The sequence below is a fragment of the Cygnus olor genome, chromosome 27, assembly GCF_009769625.2.
Source record: "Cygnus olor isolate bCygOlo1 chromosome 27, bCygOlo1.pri.v2, whole genome shotgun sequence".
Taxonomy (NCBI): domain Eukaryota; kingdom Metazoa; phylum Chordata; class Aves; order Anseriformes; family Anatidae; genus Cygnus; species Cygnus olor.
In genome coordinates this window covers 3,267,139-3,291,779 of record NC_049195.1, presented here as the reverse complement: position 1 = coordinate 3,291,779, position 24,641 = coordinate 3,267,139, and the positions used below count along the sequence as shown (strand labels likewise).

The window sequence follows — 24,641 nt, the reverse complement described above, 5'->3', positions numbered from 1 at the left end:
ACAGAAAGGGGTCTATCAGCCAAACAGCTGAAATTAGCCTTCTGCTCAGCAAGGGAATACGCAGGGGAGAAGACAGACCTGTATTTTCCCATATTTTGGGGCAGTCAGAGGTTTTGCCAGGCCAGTGCAGTCCCTAATGGGCAGCACAGAGAGCCTGAACAACCGCAGTGCCCAGCAGAAGCTCCAACTGAATCAGGGCTGAAGAGGGACAGGTAGAGCCTTATGCTCTTCTTCTCCCCAGAGATGCAGCTACCCATGGAGAGAACAGCATCCAGAACAGTAGAAGGCAACTTTCCATGGTCTCCAAGCATATTACTGGTGGAGAAACTATTAAAAAAAGCAGATTTATGGCCTCTGCTCCAGCAGTCCTTTGGCGATTCCTTGTTGAGTTGCAGACAAATGTGCTCCGAGACCTGCGGGAGCGCTCGGAGCAGCCTCCGGTGTTGGTGAGGCTGAGCACGGAGAGCAGCACAGCCCAAGGTGGAGTAACAGTAGCTGAAACTACTACAGGGTAGGATCCTAGAGCCTACGGAGAAGGTGGGGCTGACTGCCCTTCCAGAGAACTGAGCAGGCTTTGGCAAGATAAACAAACAGTAGTTATTCACTTCTCGGGAGAGACTTAAACGGGATTCAAGAGTTTTCTCATGGCTCCACAAACAACTGTCTTTATCCAGAGCTCATCTGTGTCAAACTGAGGTTTCTTCTCTCCCCCCGCCCCCCCTCCCTGACATGTTGAAAGAAGAAGTGAAAAGGTTACACATTTATCTTATTTCTTCGTCTCCCAGGACTTGTCTTTACTTTTCTCCTATTTCCTTAATGCAGGGGGAGAGAAGGAGAGAGAGAGAAAAAGAAAACAAAAAAGTTCTCCATGGAGAATTCAATTCAGCAGAATTACACTGCTCTTACGTCCGCTTCGAGGCTCTCTCCCACGCACAGCCTGTGGCTTCCAGCACAATATCTGCACAGCCCCAGCACTGTGTCAGCTTTGATAAGAGCCCCTGTGTAATCAGTGCAGTACCAGTTATCCGGCTACAATACTGTATGATTTCCTCTTGTGGCTTCTTCATTCCTGTTTATAATTAAAGAAGGACTTCTTGCCATGCCAAAGGCTATATAAAAATAAGTAATAAGTAATAAAGCGATGGCACAGATCCAAGAGCTTGCTGCTGCCGCTCTTGTTCTTGCAACATGGTAATATCCAGCAGTGGTTAATAGCATTAAGGTTCTGGGCTTTGATTAGACTATTTGCTTTTAGCAGTTATGGGAGGATGCAGCCAGCCTAGGTGAAGAAAAGGGCTGATGTGGTTTAGGATTACTGGATATTTAGCCTTCATATTTAGCAAAAAGTTGGATCATTTGCTGGGCTTTCTTGACAGCATTGTGTTCACTCTGCGGCAATCAAGTTGGCCTAAAGTCATAAGCAGGGCAGGTGGTTAGAAGCTCAGCCCTGGAGCCAGAACTTGTTCCATCCATTAATTATTTGTGTTGGATAATTAGCACGAGTGCTATGGAAATCGTGGCCCCATTGTGTAAATACATATGGTGCCCCCAAGAGCTTCAGATTTAAATAGCCAAGAGAGACAATGGGCAAATTAGCCAGTGCTACACAACAGGTCATCAGAGCCAGCGGTCCCACCCGACTTCCCATTTTCCAGGACAAAGTGTTCTCTTCATTAGCCCATGCAACTTCAAAGTGCTGCAACTCACAGCCCCACTTAAAAATTCCTTATCTCCCTCCAAGTGCCTTCAGTCCCTGTCTCTTAGCCCAGAGGACGAAGGGATGAAGAGGAGGTGTCCCACGCCACACTATTTCTTTAACCCCGCTTGTGGGAGAAGCTGTGCCATTCAAGCTCCTTCACAAACCAAACAGCCTTGCTCTATTGCATGTGGGAGAGAAATTCTCTTCCTAACCATGTACATTTGTGGGGCGTAACTATTGAGCAATGCACTGTTATGTATTCTGAGTTCTTCAGTAACTTCTGAAGGCTTTGTGAAATCAGCTCAGGGCTGGGGACGGTGGACACCCAGGCAGTCACTTCTCCAGGGACACTGCAGGTGTTGCCGTTTTGCAGGGGAGGGTCTAAGATGGAAGGACTGGATTATTTAGGGTCCTGGATTAGTTAGTACCATAACCACAAGGTCATTTGACTGCATTCAGCATCCTCTTGCTAAGGGAACCATGCTCAGAACAGGCACAGGACAAGACTAATCCAAGCAGTACTAAAGAGCATTTAAAACGCTTGTGTTAAAAACTCGGGGAGGTTTCTGCACCTGTCTCCAGCATGTTTTATCTGCTGACCTCACTGGGATGAACTCGCTCAGGGAGTAGCAAAGGTTCCCAAACAAAGGCTCCTACCCATTCCGATTACACATGAAAAACATCGCTCCCCGTCACTCTGAGTCACTCCTCAGCTGCCAAGCCAAGCCTAACCAAACCCCACCAGCCCAACAGCCTGGGGAGGGGGTTCCCTGCCTTTGATATCTTTGGCTAGAAACAGTCTTCCCCTTTCTCACACCTGAGAAAACATTCTGCAAAGAGTCTCCTTTCCTTTCGCTTTGCTGCTGTCTTTAAGACTCCCTTTTCTTCCTTTACTGAGTCTGCTTTCCTTAATAAGAATGTAAACATGGTGCAGCTGTGCAACTACGAGGCTCTCAAAATACTTAATAAAGATGGATCAGTTAAACTTACAATCCTGCATGAGGCAGAGAGGCATGGAAGTGGTTCTTGGAGCTGTCTTCTATTGCTGTGAAGAGCCTTTTCTCATGCACTGTAGGCATTATCTATTTTACTGAGAGTCCTCAAATTTCGCCCGTCTCAGCTGGTGCCCTCCTCTGATGGAGGCTCCCTTACAAATGTTGCATATGACCACCAGAAAAAAAGGTACTTTCTAGGTACATTCCCCTTTTAAAAGAAATTACAGTCATCTGGGGTGAACAGCAGGCAGAAGGGACTGGATGAGACTGGTAACAGTTTGGATCATGCCTTTAGGATGGCTCTTATTTTATTACCATTATTATCCCTCTACTTCTGTGTTTAGGAGGCTCTGGAGTATCAGGTTGCTTAGAAAAGTTTCCATTATTAGGCCTGATTTTGTACTCATTTAGGAAGACACAATGCTGAAATTGTTGGAGCTACATTACTGTAAATCCTTCTGGAAGCTCAATTCAAAGCCCATTGTGGTTATGGCCTCAGCCATTCAAGCACTCTGCCTTAGACTAAAGGTGTGATGTGTATCTGTCCTGGCTTCTTCTTAAAGAACTTTGAAGCCCTAACTGGCAGCTTGTTTCATGCCTTTGATTCATCCTGGTGCTCACATGCTCAGCACCACGCCAGTCAACCCCGTCCCCCTTGGTGCAGAGCTGGAAATGGGGGCTGTTCTTTGCCCTTGGCAGATCTCGTGGGGAAGCTGTCAGGACAGGCTGTTTCTAATTTCTCCACTTTGAGTAAGACTTGCTACTCCAGCGTATCCAGCTTGGGCTGAGAAGATAGATATTAGCCACAGAGCCTCCTTTTTGTGGTTTCCCAAATGTTTTGGTTTGAGACTCCTTTTTCCTCCTCTCCCTGCAAAGATGCAATTTTATTCTGGAGATATGGAAATCTGCAGTGCAAGCTCCTTGAAATACCAGATAGCTTTTGGTGGTGGTGGTGGTAGAACAGAACAGATCCTTACTGGTTCGACTGAAGTTTTCCCAACTTAAGCTTGCCACAAATATGCAGTTGCCTTCCTGTGAGAATGACCTAAACAAGAGTGGACATGTGGATGCGGCTACTCAACGCCCCAGCCAAACAGAGGGCTTATTCACTGGTAAATCACAACCAGAAGTTACATACCTGGTTGCCCACTTCTCATTTGTGTTTACTCTCCACTTCTCTCCCAGCCACAGGCCAGGCAATGGCCAGATCCAAACCTCATTGAAATGAAGAGGAATCGTTCCCCTGTTTTCACTGGCCTTTGGGATGTCTTTTAATCAGCTATTTTATTATGTTTGCCATCTTAACTTTAAGAATCCGGCACATCCTTGAAAGAGGTTGTTTTAATGAAAATAACAACCTAAAGCTCCAGGTGGGATTTATCCATCACATGGATTTACACAGGCCATAGTACCTGGCATCTGACACACCAGGCTTTAGCTGTATCTATCCTCACATCACCCAGACTAAGGCTATGAACACCCTGCTGCCTGGAATTTCCTCCAAGACCAGACTGAGGTCAAATTTGCTCCCTGTCCTCATTGCTTACCTGTTGCTCACCTCCCGATCTGGCTCTGGGGTGTCTCAGCAGCTCTGCCTGGGTGGAACAGCCTCAGCGACACCTTTGCACTGCTCCCCAAATTCTTGTTGTGGTTACGAGCAGTTGGAGTGAGTGAGGTTATATCGTGATCTCCTGCAGATTTTCTCACTTTAGCTCCTCCTAAGAATAAAAAGGATGCAGAGATGAGTTATGGGAAGATGAACTGCCTATGATGATAGAGAGCATGTGAGTTACTGGGCTTGGTGTGCAGAAACCTGTTCCTGAGCTGTCTATTGCCACTAAAATTTGGACAAAACCAGGGAGTCTTGGCAGACAAAGAAGTCCAATGGCATATCTTTGTTCAAAATGAGAAGTGATACTGTAGGGCTGTAAGAGCATTTCTAACAGGACAAGCTCTGCAAGGAAACGCGATGAAAGCTGTGTTAGATCAAGCTGCAGTCTCCCCTTAGGCATTTTGAGTAATGCAAAGGTAAAGACACGTTCCTGTCTTTTTGACCATGTTCCTTTAAATCCCATCCAGCTGTGCAGATAAAGATGATTTATGGAACATTTCACTACTAATATCACTTATCTCATATTCCAAGAGATGATGACATGTTATCTTAAGCCTTTTTTCGTACCTGATCACTATGTCTTCCAAACAGATAAACTAATGAAAAGGTTGAGGCTGATGGATACGTGCAATAAGCAGATGGGTCACAGAAGTGTAGAAAAAGCCATAATGCAAGAGCACAGGCTGCAATTTTCTACTTTGATTCAGGAAGATACAGATTTTATTCAAAAATCAGGAATCGCCTGGAACAAGAAGAGCAAATGGGTTTGTCACCACTTGCACTGCTTAGTAACAGGATTTCAGAAAGATTAGAGGCTTGACTCCCTTTATCACGAAATGCCTTTATCGTGTATCTGGTTTCAACAACTGTGTTTGCAGTGAAGATGAAACTAAGTGTTACTGACCAGAAGGAAACAGAGTAATTATCAGGACTACCAAATCTGGGCCTTGAACAAGTGCAAATAAAATCTGAACAGCTGCTACATTAACTCTGACCACAGCACAGGTATTTTTTATCTTGCTCTAGCATGCAATACTTATCAAAAACTGAGAGGAGATGAATGGACAGAAGACAAAACTGACTCTTCAGCACAAGTGAGGTGGGCCAGGGAGGCCTGTTTAATTCTTTTGTTATTAAACATGAAGCAAAGTGCCACTTATATATCACAGGGACAGAAATGAATTACAGCTTCCTTTGGCATGATAATAAAAGAATCTAAATCACAACAAGGTCCTGTCTTAAAAAGTGCCTTTATGTTTCATACGTGATGTTACAAATTGCTTCAAGTGACACAATGTCAAAGTGCTAGTTAATTTGATGAGTTTAAATTATATTCTATAGAGGAAGAATCCATGTTCTTATACATCAGATTTTTTTTATATAGTATCTCCTATCGGAAAAGTTTCGTATAAAAGAAACCTACTTGTGTCTGGCTTTTATTATTTATTGAACAATGCTCCATTGAGTCTCAGATCCTCTCCAGACAGCTCATAAACAAGGCCTGTAGTGCAAAGTTTAGACAAGGACAAAGATTTCTGAACTCTTAAGCATAACACAAAGCTCTGTGATTACCCACACCGGAAGGAATGGACGGAGCTGGAATTTATAAAAGAGAAATGCAAGAAATGCAAAGATATTTTTCTGAAGAAAAAATTTCTATGAAAACTTCAGTTGCATGCTTCCTTCCCTCTGCCCTGTGCTCTTTGTACACTTGTTCCAGAAGCGTTTCTACTGAACTTATTAACTATTAGTTGTTCCAGAACTTCTTGCCCCAAGGAACACCTAGAATTTGGTTTTTTTTTTTGGATCAGCACCCAATTTTTCTTAGACCTTTGGTTGAAAGCTCTACCTACTTAAAATGCATATTAACAAGGAGGGTTTTGTGCAGTTTGGGACTTACAAGCTAATATAGAACGGGTCATGGTTCAAGCAAAAGGTTTTCTGGAGTACCACCTTGTTTCCCTGTGGCCTGTAGTGCTAGAGAAAGCTTGAAATAGTATTTCTGCTGGACTATCTCCCCGGCAGTTCACGTGAAATCAAACTGTGAACACGACAAAGTCAATGTCATTGATGCTTCAAATCATGCCCTCACTTTCCTGGGGGCATGGTGGGGCTGGCTGCACCTCCCTTTGTCATTGGGGCCTTAAGAAGCTAACTGTCCCAAATTGGTTCTCAGGTCTGGGATTCCCACAGACACCATATATAAGCCCTTAAATTGGCTTACTTGCTTGGAAGCCAGTCCAGCTCCTGAAACCAATGGAACAACTTTAGTGGCAGTCACATCTCCTTACATCCAGCTGTTAAATCATTTAAAGCCAGCTAAAGCTACATTCAATTCTCTCCCATTACCGTCACTTCCCACGTAAGCAACTGCTGAAGCTGCCTCTCTTTCCAATGGAAGGAGAGGTGGGGTCCGTGGGATCATGTTCTCACCAGAGAATCTCAGCACTAAAACATCATCCACCCTACGAAAAGGGTTGAGAACCCCTTGGCCTCCGTGAACCCTGAAGGAGCACTTCCAGCACTGTCAGAGTGGCTCCCTCTGTTATTGCAGGCAGCCCTGTCCTACCCTGGCTCTCGTTCGTGTTGATGATTGTCATTTCTAATCTTTTGGCAACGTACACAGTCCAAAAAAAAAAAAGTAAAAAAAAAAAAAAAGTTCCTCTGAGTTGGCTGCATCTCAGCTTCCTGGCTTGAGGGATGAACTGCTCTGCCCCAGATCCAGCTCTTCTTAATATCCAAAATATGCTGCAAGAAAGGTCATTGGAAGGGAGTGGGCTAATTCAAGGCACAGTTGTATGAGACTTAAAAACATGAGGCCGATGAACCTATTTTCCACCTGACGAGCAGTACCCTGCAATTGTCAAAGTACTATATTCCCACCGAGGTTTCTATACAGAGTCCCCGTAAGCTGAATGACGTAAAATTTCCGTGTTAAAATTAAGACTTAATATTGCATCTTTTTCTCTTCCACTGACATTTTCTTACACCTTTTCTCTTCCACTGACATTTTCTGCCTTGCTCTCTGTTCCAGCCTGGGTACTTCACCCTCCGGTGTCACTGAGAAGGGACACGCTCTCGGCTGGCGTGAACAACAGTGACCCGTTGACTCCCATGGCATTATACACCATGAGCCCCTGGCTGACAAATACAGCTCATTAAAATGGAAGCTCCTGCCTGGTGGGACATAAGGCACACAGGGACCCAGAGGAATTTGGTTTAATTATTTTGTTGCATAAGATTCCTACTTATGGTCTGGGCTTTTGATTATTAGCAAATATATTCCCTTTGAAATCTCAGTAGTTTCAGTAAAATCCAGGTCATTCCTTTATATGACACTGAAGTCTTCATTCTCAGGCCAGTCAATGTTATATCTTTACAAATTAGGCTATGAAAGATACACTTAGATTCCTGTTCAGCGGGACAAATACCCCAACTACTCCCAAACAGACTTCCATAAAGCCATCAGGGCCAAAGTTTTCTTTCACATCAAGTAATTAGTGAGTATGTGATGATATTTGTGCGCAGAACATCTATTTCACTTCATTTCAAATGCAAAATGGACTGTGGTCATCTCTGTAATTGATGCAATTATAAAAACTTCCTAGTTATCCACTCTTTTAGTGTTATTGTGCCGCCCTTTGGAAATGGTTTTAGTTACTTTTCCATCACTGGATTCAGAATATTCTGGTTTCTCAGCTAAAAACTATAATATTGAATCCTATCAGAGTCTCTAGAATTCACTTTAGCATCTGGGTTGTGTTTGGGTTTTGGCTTTCCTTTATAGAATAGCAAATAGCAGCTGGAGGAGAATGAAAATCATTGGGATTCATCTCTTGCTTCAAGACAATGAAATTACATAATAAAATAGGAGCCTTAGCAGGCAAATTGAGAGAAGTAGAAAATCAGTTTTACCGCTAAAAATTATGCAGAGGACCGGATGCAGATATAACAAAAATAGCAGTGTATGTGGAATCACGCCTTTGGGTCCACTCGCTGACTTAGCTCCATGGATGTACATCAGCCAAAGATCTCGCCCATCACTGCTGATTCATTGTCATTTATTAATGCTGAGACACATCCCTCCTTCTTCTACTCGCGGCACACACTGCAGCACTGTGCCCGGGCCCCTTTTCCCTCTCACTGATCACAGCCTCTCTCTCTCTTTTCCTGCCCAGTTCAGATTTAGCGAGAGCCCCAGTAAAGGAACCAAAACCAAGGGGAAGAGGAAGAAGAAATTTCCCTGCTGTAGCAAGAAGATATTTTCTAGTCTGGGAAACGCTGTCATTTCTGGAGAAAACTGCTGTCCAATAGAGACTGCACATCCCAGAGCAGAGGTTTCAACCACAACACTATTATTTTTAAGAAGCTGTGAATGGACTCTTATGGTCCCTGCCTAAGTATTATCCCTGGGAGGATCATTTTCCATTATGTGGGATTAAAACCGGAGTTCTTTTATGCTGTAACAACATCAATACCTAGAAGGTAGCTACAATGGGTATACATGTTCTGTTGTCATGTCTATATATTTATCTCAATAAGAAAAAACTCCCACTGGGACTAGAAACTGTTTTTTGTTGTTGTTGTTTGTTTTTTAAGATTCCCTTTCAAAAGGCAAAAAATCAGATTGCATACAAAAATACTTAAGAGGTATACAGTTAGCTGCACTCCTTTAAGGTTCAAGGAGGAGAACTCTGTCCCCATAGTTAAAACAGCTAGTTAGCACACAGCATGTCTGAGTTAAAACACCAGCACTGGGAAAACAGCATGTCCTAGCAGCTCTTGACAAATGCAAGGTCCAAAAAAATGTCTAGCAGCTTTCTTAGGCAACAGCCTGAGCAGGAATATGAGGATTCCTGCAGGAGAACAAGTTGCGTTGTCATCGTGCAAAAGAAATATAAGTCCTTAATTTGGGAGATCTGGCATATGGCAGTTACTGTAGGTGGGACACACTGTGTAAAACCTAATCTGTTCAGCATATGCTTGGGAATAGTTCCTGTGAGAATATTCAAAGGCTGTGTGTAGGTACGAGTGAGTGCGTGTGGTCTGCCTCCCCACCCAGTGGTGACTGTGACACCTCCAGACAAAAATATTTCGGTCCCAACAAGGAGCATTTGCCATCTATCAGTTCTTGTTTTCTGTTACTCTTCCAAGCGTTTGTTGCTATCTTTGTGGAGTTTCAGGAGTTTATATTTGCCCAGCTACTCCGATGCACAGAGGTGTAATCCTGCTTTGAGTGGTATCCATGGCAAAATTCCAGTTCCATTAAGCGAAATGTGTATTTATGCAGGGAGCTTAAATGAATCATTTAAAGCTACAAGAAAAGGAGTTAATTAGGACGTGCAGGGCTTGTGTTGACTAGCTGGTTTTAATCCTTTCAATGTAGAAAGGATAATATGTAATGGGAATTTTTCATTTAGTTTTCTGAAGCTTTGAAAAATGTTAGAATAGTGATGCTATTAATGCTGTTTCACAGTCCAAAAAAATGCCATCCATTTCTACTGCTAAAATAAAACAATCTGCTTCTGAAATGAAGCTATATTTAGGGCCATAATCTGGTATAAGGACTTAAGCTAACATCTAACAAGGGAGTCTGGGAAGGAAATTCCCTGAAGGCTGGTTGTTTCAGAGCTGTTCACTGCAGAACACGCTTTCTTTGGAAGCGACTGGTACCAGCCATTACAGGAGACAGCTCATGAGGGCAATTGGGCTACTGAACCGGTCTGGCCCTTTCTCTGTTCTATCTATACACATTTATCTGCCTTGGCAGACCTTGAGAGAACGAAGGACTGTGCATCACACTGTAAGATAAAGGTTTGTTCAGCTCACACGTAAATCTGTGCCATGGCGTTAGTGTGCCTAGCACTTGTTATCAAGGCTCTATCACACTAAACATCCTGCAATAACCAAACTTTCCACGGAAGGCTTTTGCAACTGAACCTTTCTCATGCACTGAACCCGATGCCCTCCCCGAAAGAACAGCTTTTATGGGCACTGCTCCTTTCACCTTCAGGACTGTGTATTTGAAGATATAGCAAGTTAAGAATTTCCTTATTGCATATTAATGCCCTTTAATGTGCTTTGAACCTTTTCATTTTAATTACATTAGTTGCCATTCTATTTAAAGTTCCTACAATCTGGTTACTCTTATTCAAATCAGGTTTCCGATTCTCCACACTTAGCTGCTGTTTTTCCGCTTTGCTAAATGCAGAGCTCTTTCTCCCGTGACCTTAAAATCAGCATTAGCACCTTGCAAAGGACAAACAGGAAAAGACGACCCCCATTCTCTGCAACATAGGACCCGATCCTATTCCCACTCAAGCAAAGGAAGTGGGCAACTGATGATTTTTCCCTCAGGCCTTTTTTTAATTTTCACTTGCCTGCCTTATGTTTCTGGATGGGTGAAACTGAGGCAAGGACAAATCCATATTGCTGGTAGGAGCTAGCACAGTCACCTCTCCTTGCCTCAGTTTCCTGGTGGCAGGAGGTAAGAGTACAGACCACTGAAGTTTTATCCTGCTGCTGTGCCACTACGTTGGACTTTTTAGACAAAAAAAGCAATTAAATAGGATCAGCTGCAATTAAGCAGGATCAAAATAGTTCCCCTCCCATTTAAACACACAAATTAAGGGCAAATTTTTTGCATGTGCCCATTTATCAGCTGTTTCTATGGTAACACTTGTTTTTCTTAATACTGTGTCTCGTTTGTATCATGGTAACACCCTGTAATCCTGGTCCCATTGTCCTGGGTTCAATGAAAATGTGTATAAAAGAGAGTCCTTTCCTCTAAAGATCTTGCTGTCTACTCACAGACTTTCACATTGGTTTACTTCACTGCTACAAATTTACAATGGTCACTTTTATTTTGGTTGCAGTAGCTTAGCCCAGCATAGGCTAAATATTCTCCTTCCTGGCTTGAACTGAACTGAAACAAATCTGATTGAAGTTGAAGAATCAACATTTACTCAGCAGTTTGCAACCCTTCAACTACACTAGTTTAAAATCACAACTTCAATAAACTGCTTTAACTCCCTTGAGTGGAATGAGACTATTCCTCCCTGTCAGATGTTTTGTATTTTCTGCAGAGAAATGCTCCTTTTGGTGTTAAATTCCAGAAGATATAAGACCCTGTTTTTTTTACCTGGATGCAGGTAACAAATATCTGGCATTGCAGGGCTACACCATCCTATCCAACCTACTTGTTTCCACAGCCTTCAAGTTATAACTTCATGCTTTTTGTTCCAAACCTCGTTTTTATGTGGTGTGTGATGAATGACCTGGAGGTGCTGCAGAACCTTCTGCACGAGGAGCTATTAAGTGGCTGCGTCATGGTGGTTGTGTCTTCCTGTGGTCATCTCGTCTAATCACCGTGAAGAGAAAACTACCTGTCACCTGAAAAACAAACAAACGAACAAAAAAAAAAACAAACAGGATTTTCATGGAGGAAAGTTGGTGCTGGACTAATATTCTTGCCTGTCCTTTCACAGGCAGAAGGAATTCAGAGCATCTCTGCAGAACTCCTGTAAAGCTGCTCTGCTGTTTTAGGGTCTTTACAAATACAGGTCCTATTGGTTTATCCCATCCAGCCCTTACGTCAAAGCTGCAATCCCTACAACCAAGACAGACCTTCCCGGAAAATCCCTCAGACTCTCTGAAGCACACAGGGATACCTGGGTTCGTCCTGAGGACACGTCCCATTAACTCTTAAAGGTGTCCCATCTGCCATACACTTCCTGAAGATTAATGGATGACTGAAGGCCACGTACATCAGTGTTTCCTGTTAGCATCTCTCAGTGAAATTAATATCACAACAAAGATTACACGGATGCTTTCAAATGACAATTAATTATATTCAGAGGCCAGAAATAGCTATGTGCTATTTCTACTGTATGCTGCCTTTGATCTGCTTTAGTGAATGTACAAAAGTTTGAGGAGTCTCTGACGAGCAACCTGTATCTCCAAACTTTTTCTCAAGTGAGTGGTTGAACATCTCCTAGCAAACTCCCAAGACTGGTTTTTGCAGCCTAAGACTGTTTGCATGGGTAAAGATTTGCAGAATCAGGCCCTTCTTGGCCTCTGCTCCCTGCTTAATTTGCTGTTATTTGTTTAGCTCCTGTGCAACAGAGGTTTCCTTAGCAACTGCTGTATCCTTTTACAAGTCATTGTTAATGACACACATTGACGTCGGCTGTGTACGAGGATGCTAAAAAGGATGGCACCCAATAAAAAATAACCTTTGTGATTACCCAGTTTCCTTAAGTAAACACCACTATTATCCATCAGGAACTTGCTAGAGGCACTTCTCTTTTGAACAATAATGTATGTTGCCTTTAGCATTACCAATGGGAGCCTTTTTCAAGTTTGCAAAGGTCAATAGGAAAATCTCTTGTCCTTTTCTCTTTGTGCCTAATGCCAACACTTACTGGCATATGCCTGGCCAGGAGAGAGGCAATTGCTCTCTAGACTGTCTTGCCTCTAAAGACTGAGATCCAATTTCCTGCACAGAGAAAAATATCACTTTGTTGTTAGGTGACGGGAGGTGGCAGAGATCTGGGCCCTGTGCTCAGCTTTCCTCACACACTTCCCGCCTGATGCCCTACAAATCACTCAGGTTCAGAGTCCCCAAAACAGGGGACCTTGGCTGCTCCCTGTTACAAAGCAAACGAAACTGGTGGTTCATTTCTTCTACGGATTTCCCCATACTGAAGCTGCAGACAAGAGACCAGGTGCAGAATAAAGCTCCCCAACAGTGAAGACCATAAGTTTTCTTCACTGGCTGTGTTCACCCCAAACATCTGGTACTGAAGATACAATGGGACCTACATTTTTATTGCTGAGCTCATTAATGTTTTTCCAAAGATACTGGCCAAAGGCTAAGGAAAAAAAGGCTCAGAGCCACAATCCAACATGGCATTAATAGGAGCTTGTGCATGTAGCTGATTCCAGTTGGAGAATTGGGTAAAGTAGTCTATGCTGAGTTGATATTGACAGTACTAAACTCTTACTGGTACTGGAGTGAGCTAGTTTAAAGCTTTTCTGTGTATCTGTGTCATTAGTCTAGAATGCAGACATGCCCTTAAATGGAATGTGGAGGTTTTCCCATGGAAAGTTATGACTTTGCATAAAAAAATGATTATACTTCAATTCTGATTACTATTTTTTGACAAAAAGCTGAGACTACTTGTTTGCAGATAAAACTGGATTTGCTGCTTTCTGGTGGAAACATGAAAAATTAGGGCAAATGTTTTTTTGTGAGTGTTTTCAATTTAGTTTGAAAACTCAAGTTTCTGTAAGAAAATAAGAGAAGAAAGTTTATAAAGAATTTTCTACCATTCCCGAAGCCTTGACTTTTCTGATTTAGCACATTAAATGGGTGCTTACATTTCTTAGATGGGAAACCAGATCCAGCGTGGGAGACCAGCCTGGGCCTCTCTTTTTACTTTCCCCCCTACATTTAGGGGTGTACAGATCCAGGGTTTGATTCAGGCTTATCTGTGTAAGAATTTCATCCACAGGCTAATTACATGCAATATACTCTTGCTCTTCCCTCCAAATTCAAGAGAATCCTGGGTTCAGTGGGAAGGAGTTTGGTTGATATCAACAATAAATTCTTGATAAGCTGCACACTAATGTCAGGCTTGGCTACATAAGGAAGGTAACATAAGAAGAAACAGTCTCTAACTTACCATCTGAGCTGAGAATCTCACCAATACCCCCTGTATTTTAATGGCTGAAACCCAGTTCAAAAACAACACTATCCATTTTAAGTTCTTGAATACTAAACAATGTTAAAATTAGGAGGACAGTGACTGTAACCTCAAAATAAGAACAGTGTTCTTGAATAAAATTTGCTTTCCTATTGCAATTGGTTTCAATCTTGAGCTGCAATCATTTCAAAATGAATGGTTGTCACCACTATTTTAATGACCAATATTCCTTTCTAATTCTTAATTGCTCAGTGTATACTTTCTGCATTTTTAATTACTCTTCAAAAATGTCAACAAATTCAAAAAGAATCAAATAAATGTTATTGGCTTGGGAAGAATTGTATGGGCCAAACCATTCATCTTCAGGCAGCTCCTGTCTGCTGTGACAGAGGAAATCGCCTAGAGCTGGTGTGACTTGGTACTGCACAAATGCTACACACTATCTGTTGAGCAACTGCAGGTGAAGTGGCCCAGAAACAGGCATCCCTCTGGCCACACATGGGTACTCTGGTCCATACAAGGAGCTTTTGAGGAGCTAAGCTAGAAGATAAGTTGGTCTGGATAAACTGGTCTACTCCTGAACAGCAGGTAAAGGTTCCTTTCAAATGCTGAAGCAATGAAGGGAAGTCTCAAACTTAGAGGCAGAAAAAGCCTGTAATGAACCCATTATTTACTTTTCTAACCTTTTTTTATTTTTATTTTTTATTATTTCTTACTTTTTAGCTTGCCCCCACAGAGAACAGACCTAAGTTCTACTTGCAGTTTTGCTTCATGACGTTGGATATGGCCTTTCACCGCTGTCTTCATTTCCCATGCATAAAGTGGGGATATTCATAGAAGCAGAGTCAGAAGTGAACTCTAGGTCACTGTCCACTACCCTCTTCCAAGACAGGAGCTGTTTTGCCCATGTCATTTCCAAAAGCAGTTTGTTAGGCCTGTTCATAAGGACTGCTTGGTCTGGAAATTGCACTTGAAAAGCAGTAAATTCTTTGTAAACGGTTGTGAAGTTTAAGCTCTTCCAAAAACTTTGTTTCTTTATTGCTAGGATGTTTTTCCAAATAGTTAACCTGAGCTACTCTTGCTGCAGCATAAGCCTGCACATTAATTTGTGCACTGTGGCCCTGGGGAACAAAAGTCTATAGCAGTGACTTGTTTAAAGTCACTTTAACTGAATTATCAAACAATTACAACTCTACATGTACGAAGCAGTATCTAAGACGCAGGTACCATCATTACTATTACTATTTTTTCATCAAAAGGAAATCTTCTATACAAATATTCAAAGGATAAATGAACAAACAACATGCTTAATCTAAGGGATTTGAGTGCACAGCTCCCAGAACTGGAAAACAAAACACATTTAGCGTCAAAACAGGATGTGATTAGAGACTGATGGCATCTCTATGACCACAAACTTAATTGAACCTTTAGTTCTCACTGTGGAGCAAAGCTGCCCATGATGAAGAATTCTGATTTCTTCTACCTTACAGGGTAATTGCAATTTTTGAGCATGTAGGTTAGTGCCTTGTTATTAACCTCTGACAGGAAACACACTGTGAAGACTTATGAACACAGAATGTGGGCAGTTTCTACTCAAACTGAGGCAGCAGTTTTTATGAGTACAAATGGCTCCATGTGGTATGAAGCAAGGGAGAAGCAGGTTCTTTTAGAGAGAGATTGCCACTAAACTACAAGATGCTTTGAGTGGACTACAACCAGGCTTGCTGAATTCTCTCCGTTCTTGCATTCTTATTGAAAACTAGATTTTCATCCATATTGTGTGGCTGAATCTTTCAGGACGCATTTCTCCCTCCAGAAATGTCTATTTAATGTTACTTGAGGTAGGAAAAGCAAGGATAATTAGTCCTACTGAAAACTGCAAACAGTCATGACTGAGTTTGAAGTCATTGGCTAAACTTCTGTGACTTACTGTTCAGTGTGACGTGAAAGAAGACTACATGGTCGTGCTTTGAAGCACTAGATGTTCAGATCTCTTACCCATGGATTTATAAGCAAACACTTTTCATTGTTGGAAAGTTGTAAGGAAATAGTAAAAAATAAAAAATAATAAAAAAGCAAGGTGCTATTTCAGTCCAAATAAATAAATAAACACATAAATGTTGATAGTAACCAAGCTCAGCAGCTTAATATCTAGTGAAAATCCTGCTCATAGCTTTTCAGTCCTGCATTAGCTATTAGAGACCACATTCTGTAAAATACATAGAGCAGTGAAAATGTGCCTGGTTAATCTGCCCAAGCAATCTTGCCCCTTTTCCGCTAAGGGGGAGTTTATGAGAAGTTTCTTTGGATTATTAGAGAAGATATTTAAAAGGATGTATAAAAAGGCTATTAGAAAAGTCAGTGTTTAGTTGTAATAATAAACATGACTTTGGGGAAGGGGGACTAGTCATAAAACTGTTTAGCCAAAATAATGATTGACAACGTGTGTGTGTATGGGGGGAAGTAGGGGTAAACATCCATTACCGTATTTGTTATTTGGAGAGAGGTTAGCTGGAACAGTTTCAGATCGAGAGATTTGAAAAAAGCAGGATTCTTTCTCGGCAGGATGTTTATAACAACTCCGGGCCTGACGATTGTGTCCTTTGCCCATCCCTCCATCTGCATACAGCGATGCTTTGTCTTTTGTCCCCACCAGTGCGTCACCCCACTGGTCCCTTGCTGCATCATCCACTTATCCTTTGTCCTCTTCTCCTTCTTGCTCAATCTCTACTGAAAAGCCTGCCCCTCCTTGGTGCACGCAGCCGGATGGTCCCCAGCTCCCAGCCACTGCTACCTGCCCGAGCCACCAAGCCTTGCAGCCCTGCACCTTGCAGTTTCACCTCCTCTTTCCTCCTCCTTTTCTGGCTCTATTCAGTTCTGATCCCTCTCTGAGACATCTGCGCCGTGCTCTGCACTCTCCTTCACCTCAGCCCCTTTTCCCGCTCTTGCCTCCCGGTTCAAAGACGGGATGTGAAAACACTGGTGCCTGGTATCCAAAACAGATCGATACGAAGAGACACAAGTCCCACTCAAATAGACTAACCCGAACGGGCTCCCCAGCTGACTGCTGAGAAAGTGCATCTGAGCTGTTGACTCAGCCCCCACCCCCGCCCTGCTCTTTTCCTGGGGGCCTGGGAGCCGGCGCAGGGGGGGGGACGCGCTGGCCCCAAGCCATGCCAGCAACTTGTTCAAATTAAAGTCTCATGCATTTACTTTGGTTATTCCGCTCCTGCCTCCCAGGGGGAAAGGGGGGAGGATGCGCACAAAAAGGCGGCGATGCTTTGCTTTTCTAGCCTTTGCTTGCTGATTTTTTTTTCTGTTCTTTGTCGCTTTAGAGTCTTGTTTTAAAGAAAGACTTCACGCTGTCATTGGGGACCTGGCAGGGCTCCTGAACAGGGAGGCAGGATGGGAAGAAGACAGCATTGGAAGGGAAGAAAAGGGCTCTGATTCACAGAGCAGGTCTGTGACTCAAAGTGCTCCTGCTCTTTGAAAGGGCAGGCTTTTACAATGTTATCATTATTACAAATGAGGCAAGCAAAGGAAATCACTGGCGTGATAAAGACGGGAATGCAAATGGAGAGAAGAGCACAGGCAGCCCAGAAACCCTGTGGCACAACCTTCAGCAAAACTCCTTGACCCCCTTGTTTGTAGGTCTGTGATCCCAGAAACCTAGAATATGAGACATCCCGCAGCCCGCGACTTCTCATCAGCCTGGCAGAGCCCTTGGGCTCCTCCTGCAGATATATCCTAACAATCAAGCCCCAAAGCAGCCACTATGGGATGAGAGGACTGACCTGGTGTGCTTGCTGATGCTCTTGACACAAGGGCAGGCTGAGCATTTTGCCCCTGAGAAATGCCCCAGCAACTTCTTCAACACTCTGCTTAGGGACCCTGTGATTCAGGAGCTTCATAAATCTGAGCATGTTAACGTGTGATTAAAACAAGCTGCAGGGCCGAGGAGGCAGTGAAGGGGGAGACTCTGAACAATGCACTGGTTGATTAATGCTGTGATGAAGTGGGGAGATGGAAGACAATTTTTCTTGCACAGGCCAACTCGCAACAAGCGGAAGTTGTAAGCATTCTTTAGCCGTCCACAGCAGGGAAGAAAAAATCATCTGTAGTCATCTTGGCTCAGTGGACTTGCAGAGATGCTGGTGCAAATCTCCCTGTCTGCAAGTGCTCGTCTTCACTTTAGTTCTACCTGTCCAGTGCAAAAGAGAACAGGTTCACATGCTCAGATGTTTTAGATGGCACTGTCTACCTTAGGTTAAGCAGATACCAGTAAGGGCTAGCTAAAGCTGTTGAAAATTCAACCTTGCATTGTAGGAAGTGTCTCTATGATGCTGATTTTTACCCTAAGCATTCTTAGTAAAAAAGGAATGCGAAGAACATATCCTGAAAGTACAAAGTGCTTCATCCAAGGCAGTTTGCAAGCAAGCTATTTAGTTTAAGAACCTGATGTACCAGAAGCAGTTTGCTTTGAAAAAACGTCACGATTCCTTGAGATATATTAGAAAACATGGTCTGAAAATGTCATGCGGAAAACCAGGAAGGTTTTTGTCTCCTCTAGAATTGTGCCTCGAAATATCTTTTTAGTATTTTAACAATGTTATTTCATTTACTTTTATGTAAATGAGTTTTTAACTTATTTTTAAGGAAGCGAATTACCCTTATCCTAAATGTCTGTAATTGGTTTGCAGAAAAATAGTTGAGATTTCTGATCACTTATGCATATAATTACCGGTCTTAGAGAAAATTGAGAGTTTAGTTCCTTTGTAAGACAGTAACATGCAAAAGGAGGGGAAAAAAAAAAGGTAAGAGAAAGCAGAAATCATTTGGAATTAATTAAAGTCTGGCACAATGCAAAATATTCCATAAAATTAACCTGGGAACTGAAACAGCAACTACTGATCTGCAATGTTACTGAACCTGAAAATCTAGTTTGCTTACAAACCACTGTAAAATTCCACCGCCTTGATCATCAGATGTTATTTACATGGAAAAAAAGGATATTATGGTGGTTTGGTCGTCAAGCTCCATGTCAGAAGTTCTAAGCTCTGGCTCTTTAGTCACTTCCAGTTACTTCTCCCCTCTGTTCCCCAACATCCCTCTACAATAAATGACGACAACCACAATATTTGTTTGAACTTCTGTACGAAACCTGAAATGCCTTTCTGCAATGCAATAGCTCACTTGACTTCACCCAGTTTATCCCCGCAGATGCTGTGCTATTCCTCAGAGTTTCTCAGTGCTGAATTTAACCCAAACCCATTTAGAACAATACATATTTTAAGATGCCCAACAGAATTCATCAAAAGCATAAGGAGAGAAATGTTGAGTGACTGAGAAACTGCACTCGGCCAGAGAAGAAAAAGGTAACTGTACTCCTAATACAGGCATTTCACTTCAGAGCCTAAAATTAGTTATTAATACGGAGCATGAGCAGCATTAGTAAAATGACTCTTCTGAGGGGTGGTTGGGTGAATATTGGATGTAGGAGATTTAAGTTGTTAGGTACATAGCACCCACAAGAAGTTAGGATCCTGGTTATCTTTCTGAATATTGTCCTTAGGACTTCTTATTTTGTTTAATTTTATGTTTGAGGAGTATTTGCTGAACATCCTTCTGACACTTCCAGTATCTTATTTCAGCTTCTTGGCATAAGGACTACCATGACCTGCATCAGTGAGCTATTAATTTCAGGGAATCATAGGAAGTTTTTTATTACAGACACTTCTTACTTTCCTGTGCTTTCCTGACCTCCTGAGAAGCATTGCAATGGAAGAAACACGGTAGAGGGGTTTCAAGCAACAACACTGCTTAACACCCTTTCATTGTCTGTTTTAAAATAATGGCCATTAGTGGAAGGACTAATGCTCAAGACTCCCAATATTTAACAACTTAACAAGACCTGTGTGTGCCCAAAAGCTTACAGAATCTGTAAGAAGGTGATATTAAAACCAATGTCCATATAGAGAAAAACTGAAATAACAATATTCAGCTAACTTAACTTCACCTAACATAAGGATTTTCTTCAAGACCATATTGAAAGCTGTCCTTCTGAATCTTAAGAGTTTTATCTGCTGAAGCAAAGTTTGCCACCTCTGCTGACGATCTCTTAGAGGACCCACAGTGAGGTCCGACTGGATCTAAAACGTCCTATAAACATTCCTGCCCTCTATTCATTTGTGAGAGTTCACTGTGTGTTACAGTATTTAGCCATGATTCAGGCACAGACTCCTTACTGTGTGTTTGCCTAGTGTTGTCCTACTGCAGTACTGGGCCTTGTTAGCATCACTGCAATAAAACTAAATAATTAGTAAAGCCTGTAATAATGGAAAATCATCATTCAAAACAGCCTCCAAACAAGACTGTGGTTGAACAGTTTAGACCCTCCAGTTGTCTAATGTATACCGCAGAGTCTGGTGACTGGAGCCAGATTTATTAGCCTTCGAATGACAGTCCGTCAGTGAATGCGGTTAAAAAGCAAGAACCCATTGTGACAATCACTGCAGGCTTAGGGAAGACGACCTATGAATCACTTTGTAGGAAGTCCAGACTGGTTCCCTAATAAAAATGTACATCGAAGCAGCTGAACAGAAGGTTGGTTGTCCAGGCTGGTTCAATTCCAAGGGTTTCATAACGAATTCAGGCTTGAGGTTCCCCTGTTACCTGTTAACATGAATGATAGCTTTGATGGATAAGTACCGAGAGAGGAAGTGAAGCAGGTCTAATGCCGGGTGGCTGCGTGCCTTCCATGGAACAGTTTGCAATGGCCTGTGCAGACAGCAGTTCGAAAGTGTGGTTAAAGTTCTGTGGTCTTTATTCAGGCAGCGTTCAACAATGATGCTGCCATTAATAATATTTGGGCTTCTTTTTTTCCAACAGGCCGATAAAACCTGACTACTTCTACATCCCTCACATTCTGTCCCCACTCAAATTTTGTTGGTCTCCAAGCCCATAACCTGAGATGACCGAAAACCCATCTGAGATTCCAAACTTACACTTTATAGAGGTATATGCACCCATTTCCTCTGATCTTCTGTTCTAAAGCGTTGGGTTGGGACTTGGGGAATCTAGGTTGTCACCCTAGCTCTACACAATTTTTGGCAAGCCACTTCCTCATCCTCTGCCTGTTTTTCTATTTGTGGAAAGGAACTAATAATTCTTCCTCTGTCATACTATTTCCCTGGCCTATTTAGGCTCCTTAGAGAAGAGTCAGTCTCGCAAATTGTTTATGCAGTGCCTAGCTCAAGGGAGCCAAGATCTTGACTGGGACCTATGGAGTCTACCATAAATATATACAACAAGCTTACTCCAACTATATGATACATCTGCTCTCAAAGAGTTTAGCCTTCATCTTCAGCACAAGTTTTATTCTGGTAACCACAAACATTAATAAACGTATGCAAATAAACTTGTTATTTCCAATGAAATTTGACATCCTCAAACATCCTACGGCCATCATATGCATTTTATTGAAAGACAGCTGCTATTTGTTCAGCTTTTTTCCCTCGTCCCTGAGACAAAGGCATATTGACTTAATCTATGGGTTATGAAAAAAATGCTCCCATCAGTTCATAAGTTTACAGAAAAGAACGGAAAGAAAAAGTGAGCTTATATCTAACCAATAGTTGAGCTACGTGGCAGCTGCAGTATATGAAAATGCAGACAACAGGCAAACATATTTATAGGAACAAATGTACCTCCGGCTGAAAATAAGTGCACTTTTTTATGCTTGACTGCGAAGACAGAGTTATGCATCTACATGTATAGAAAGGCAGAAATAGAGAGACGAAGACATAATAGCACGCATATGTTTGTGGATATATCTATCTGTCAGGGTTATATACCTGCATTTTTATATGACGTTTGCAGTCCCCTCTCCAAACCTAAAGCTATATACAGTTAGATACATGGTAGGAAGCAGATCATTGCTTTGTTTGTGATGTAGGGGTTGAACATGAAAGGACGTGTTTCCTTGCATGTTCCTCATGCCACACGAGCAGCCAACAATGACAGTCAACAACGTGTCCAAGTTGTTATTTGAGATATTTTCTAAACCACAAAATAAGTGGATTACTAACCAAAAAATCACAACTCCTGCCAAAGCACATTTATAAAAGAACACAAAATGAAAAAAAAAAAAAATTAACCCATGGAAAAAAAAAAAAAGAAAAAGAATACAATAATTGGAGAAAGGAAGAGAGAGAGGCTAATCTGGTGGGTAAACTAAGGTGTCAGGAAGAATAATTTTTCTTTCTTGCTCTGCCAGAGAAATCACAAACCGAATCAACTACGCTCGCCAGAGCTTTCTTTTTGCAATCTCTCAAACAGGGACAGGAGAACTCTGCAAGCTCACAGTGCCGCTTTTGGTCTTAATTCTCCTGAAGTAAATTGAACCTTGCAATCTAGCCAGTAAACTCTTTGACCACTATGTGTTTAAGCCCTGCCCAGGAATACAAGGATATAGAGGTATTATTGGCTTGTAATTAGCAAGATAAAGGAAAAGGGTCCATCAGTTGTTCCTGGTTACATAACAGTATTAATATTAAATAAGTACTGGCTGGATTCTCAGCTGGTAGAAGTGGATGCTATTCTGTTGCTGCCAATGGAGCCATGCTGGTTTGTACCAAAAGCAGTCCTTTCCTTCATCAGCAGTAGCACCAATCCTAAAGCTATTTTTAGGGTAACAGCTAATCAGTGCGAGTGAATCAGAGTACAGCTGGTTGCATTATAACAGCTATTGGGAAATATTTTATATCCAGGTTATGGTTCATTGCCTATACTTTAAAGAATTTTGATTAGCTTGGCCTCCAAAGCTTCTTCAAGTTAATTCCTTACATAGTTCATATTACTTTAACCGTGAAATATAAAATATGGCCATATGTGTTGTTCAGTAAAATTCTTCAGTGAATACCTCATGCCATGTGGCCCTCTATCAATTGTGTTTGGTTGGGATGTCAGTCAGAACTGCTAATTCAGAGTCGCTCTAATGGGATAACACTGACGCTGGCCCAGCGTTACTCTTGCCTTGGATTTCTATGACTTCCATGCTGTGATGCAGATTTGATGATCTAAAAGGCCGTTTCTCGTCTTTGACATCTATGATCCTCTGACATTTAAACAAAAGGCGATCATCCCACGGCTTCAGTTATGAAGAACTGGAACCCGGCCATTCACAATATTACCCTCATCTTTCCACTGACGCGGTAAAGACTGCCTGCATGCTTCAAAGGAGTGTTTAAGCAGGATAAATCCATAGTGCCAATCAGTAAAAACCGTGCTATAGCTTCAGTCAGGCTAAAACAGGAATGGCATAGTTGCTTAATCTACAACTTGTGGTTGATAATCATTAGAGCTGGTTGCAGACTGTTAAAAATAGTTGGTTAAAAATCAAAAGTCTTAATGGGAAACGGTCTCTTAGGGAGAATTTCCCCTTTTGAAACAAGTCCAGAAAAGCAAGTCGTTATTTACAATAAATTCCATTTAAATGTCATCATATGCAAGTGCTCCATCTGAGCCAGGGGGTGTCAAAATATCTCCCAGATTAGAACACTAAAACTCACCTGTGTAAAGAGAAGATATACACCTCCCAAAATTACTTGAGCGAAGTAATGGGGAAATTATTCAGTGCTTACCTTTTTGCCTCACTTTTGGAAGGGGAAAAAACTTCTACAGCTCTTAAACATTTCTAAGACTAAAAAATTGTCTTCTGCTCTTGCCATACCACTAGCAAAACTGCCCTCATGATCATCGAGTTCCCATAATGGCTGTGCCACCAGTGTTGCAGGGGATGAGACGGTGGAGATAGACTCCATAGATCCTATTCCTCATGCAGTGGATGGTGATTCATGCGCAGATTGCCCAGCTATGAGCTAAGCCTGTTTAAGTGTTCTCTCTCTCTGGTGTGTACTCCCCTCCCTTATCCCAAGGGACCTGCCATGACAGTGATTACTTCTGTTCTGAATTTCAGTTTGTCTCAAGAGAGAACAAAAGATGTAGCCTGTGACTTATATAAAGGAAGAAATATACTGTCATCATCAAACAATTAAGAATAATAAAAAAGGTCATAAAAACATACACAAGGCCAACATTTTAGCTAGTGGAAGTAACTGAGTTCCACTGGTGACACTGCTTCATAAACTTTAATGGCATGATGCGGTCATACGCCATTTGGAGCTGTGCACCACAATTTGCTGATGAACAATTTATGAATAGGAAAAAAAAAAGGAAAACAATCCCAAAAGTCCAGCCAAACCTAGCAGATACATTACTTTCAGTACATGGTTCTTTCTGATTTATTCCCCAGCTTCTTGTTGATGAAATACTCCTTTTCAATACGTTCTTATTTTCCTCTTTATTGCACAACTGTTTCAAAGAATTGCAAAGCTCCAAGGACTGCTAGGGCTACTGGCTAGGTTTATTTATTAAATTGTTCCCTGAGTCCTTCATCATTAAACTGACAACTCCAGATGGCACAGACCAAATGCCATTCACTTCAGCTGACCGCTCAGTGGCCTGCGGGGAGATCCTACAGAAACACTGTATGAATTGCAAAAGGCAAATGTTCAGTGTTTTATTGGCACTATTAGGATGAAGATATCAAGGTCCCCTCTTCTCCACTC

At 42.0% G+C, this 24,641-nt stretch overlaps 1 long non-coding RNA gene across 3 annotated transcripts in view; it reads right to left on the bottom strand.

Moving 5' to 3' along the window:
• Positions 1 to 23,776, bottom strand: part of LOC121060567 — a 40,907-nt gene extending 17,131 nt beyond the window's left edge. The window contains exons 1-2 of one of the 3 annotated variants that reach the window (XR_005814866.1): positions 23,655 to 23,776; positions 4,242 to 4,412 (exon numbers count right to left, since the gene is read on the bottom strand). This is a non-coding gene — a long non-coding RNA (uncharacterized LOC121060567). Of the gene's footprint in view, positions 1 to 4,241; positions 4,413 to 11,553; positions 11,701 to 23,654 lie in introns of those variants that run through there. The other 2 variants (XR_005814868.1, XR_005814867.1) reach the window with 2 other exon arrangements.
• Between the last annotated feature and the right edge of the window lie 865 nt (positions 23,777 to 24,641).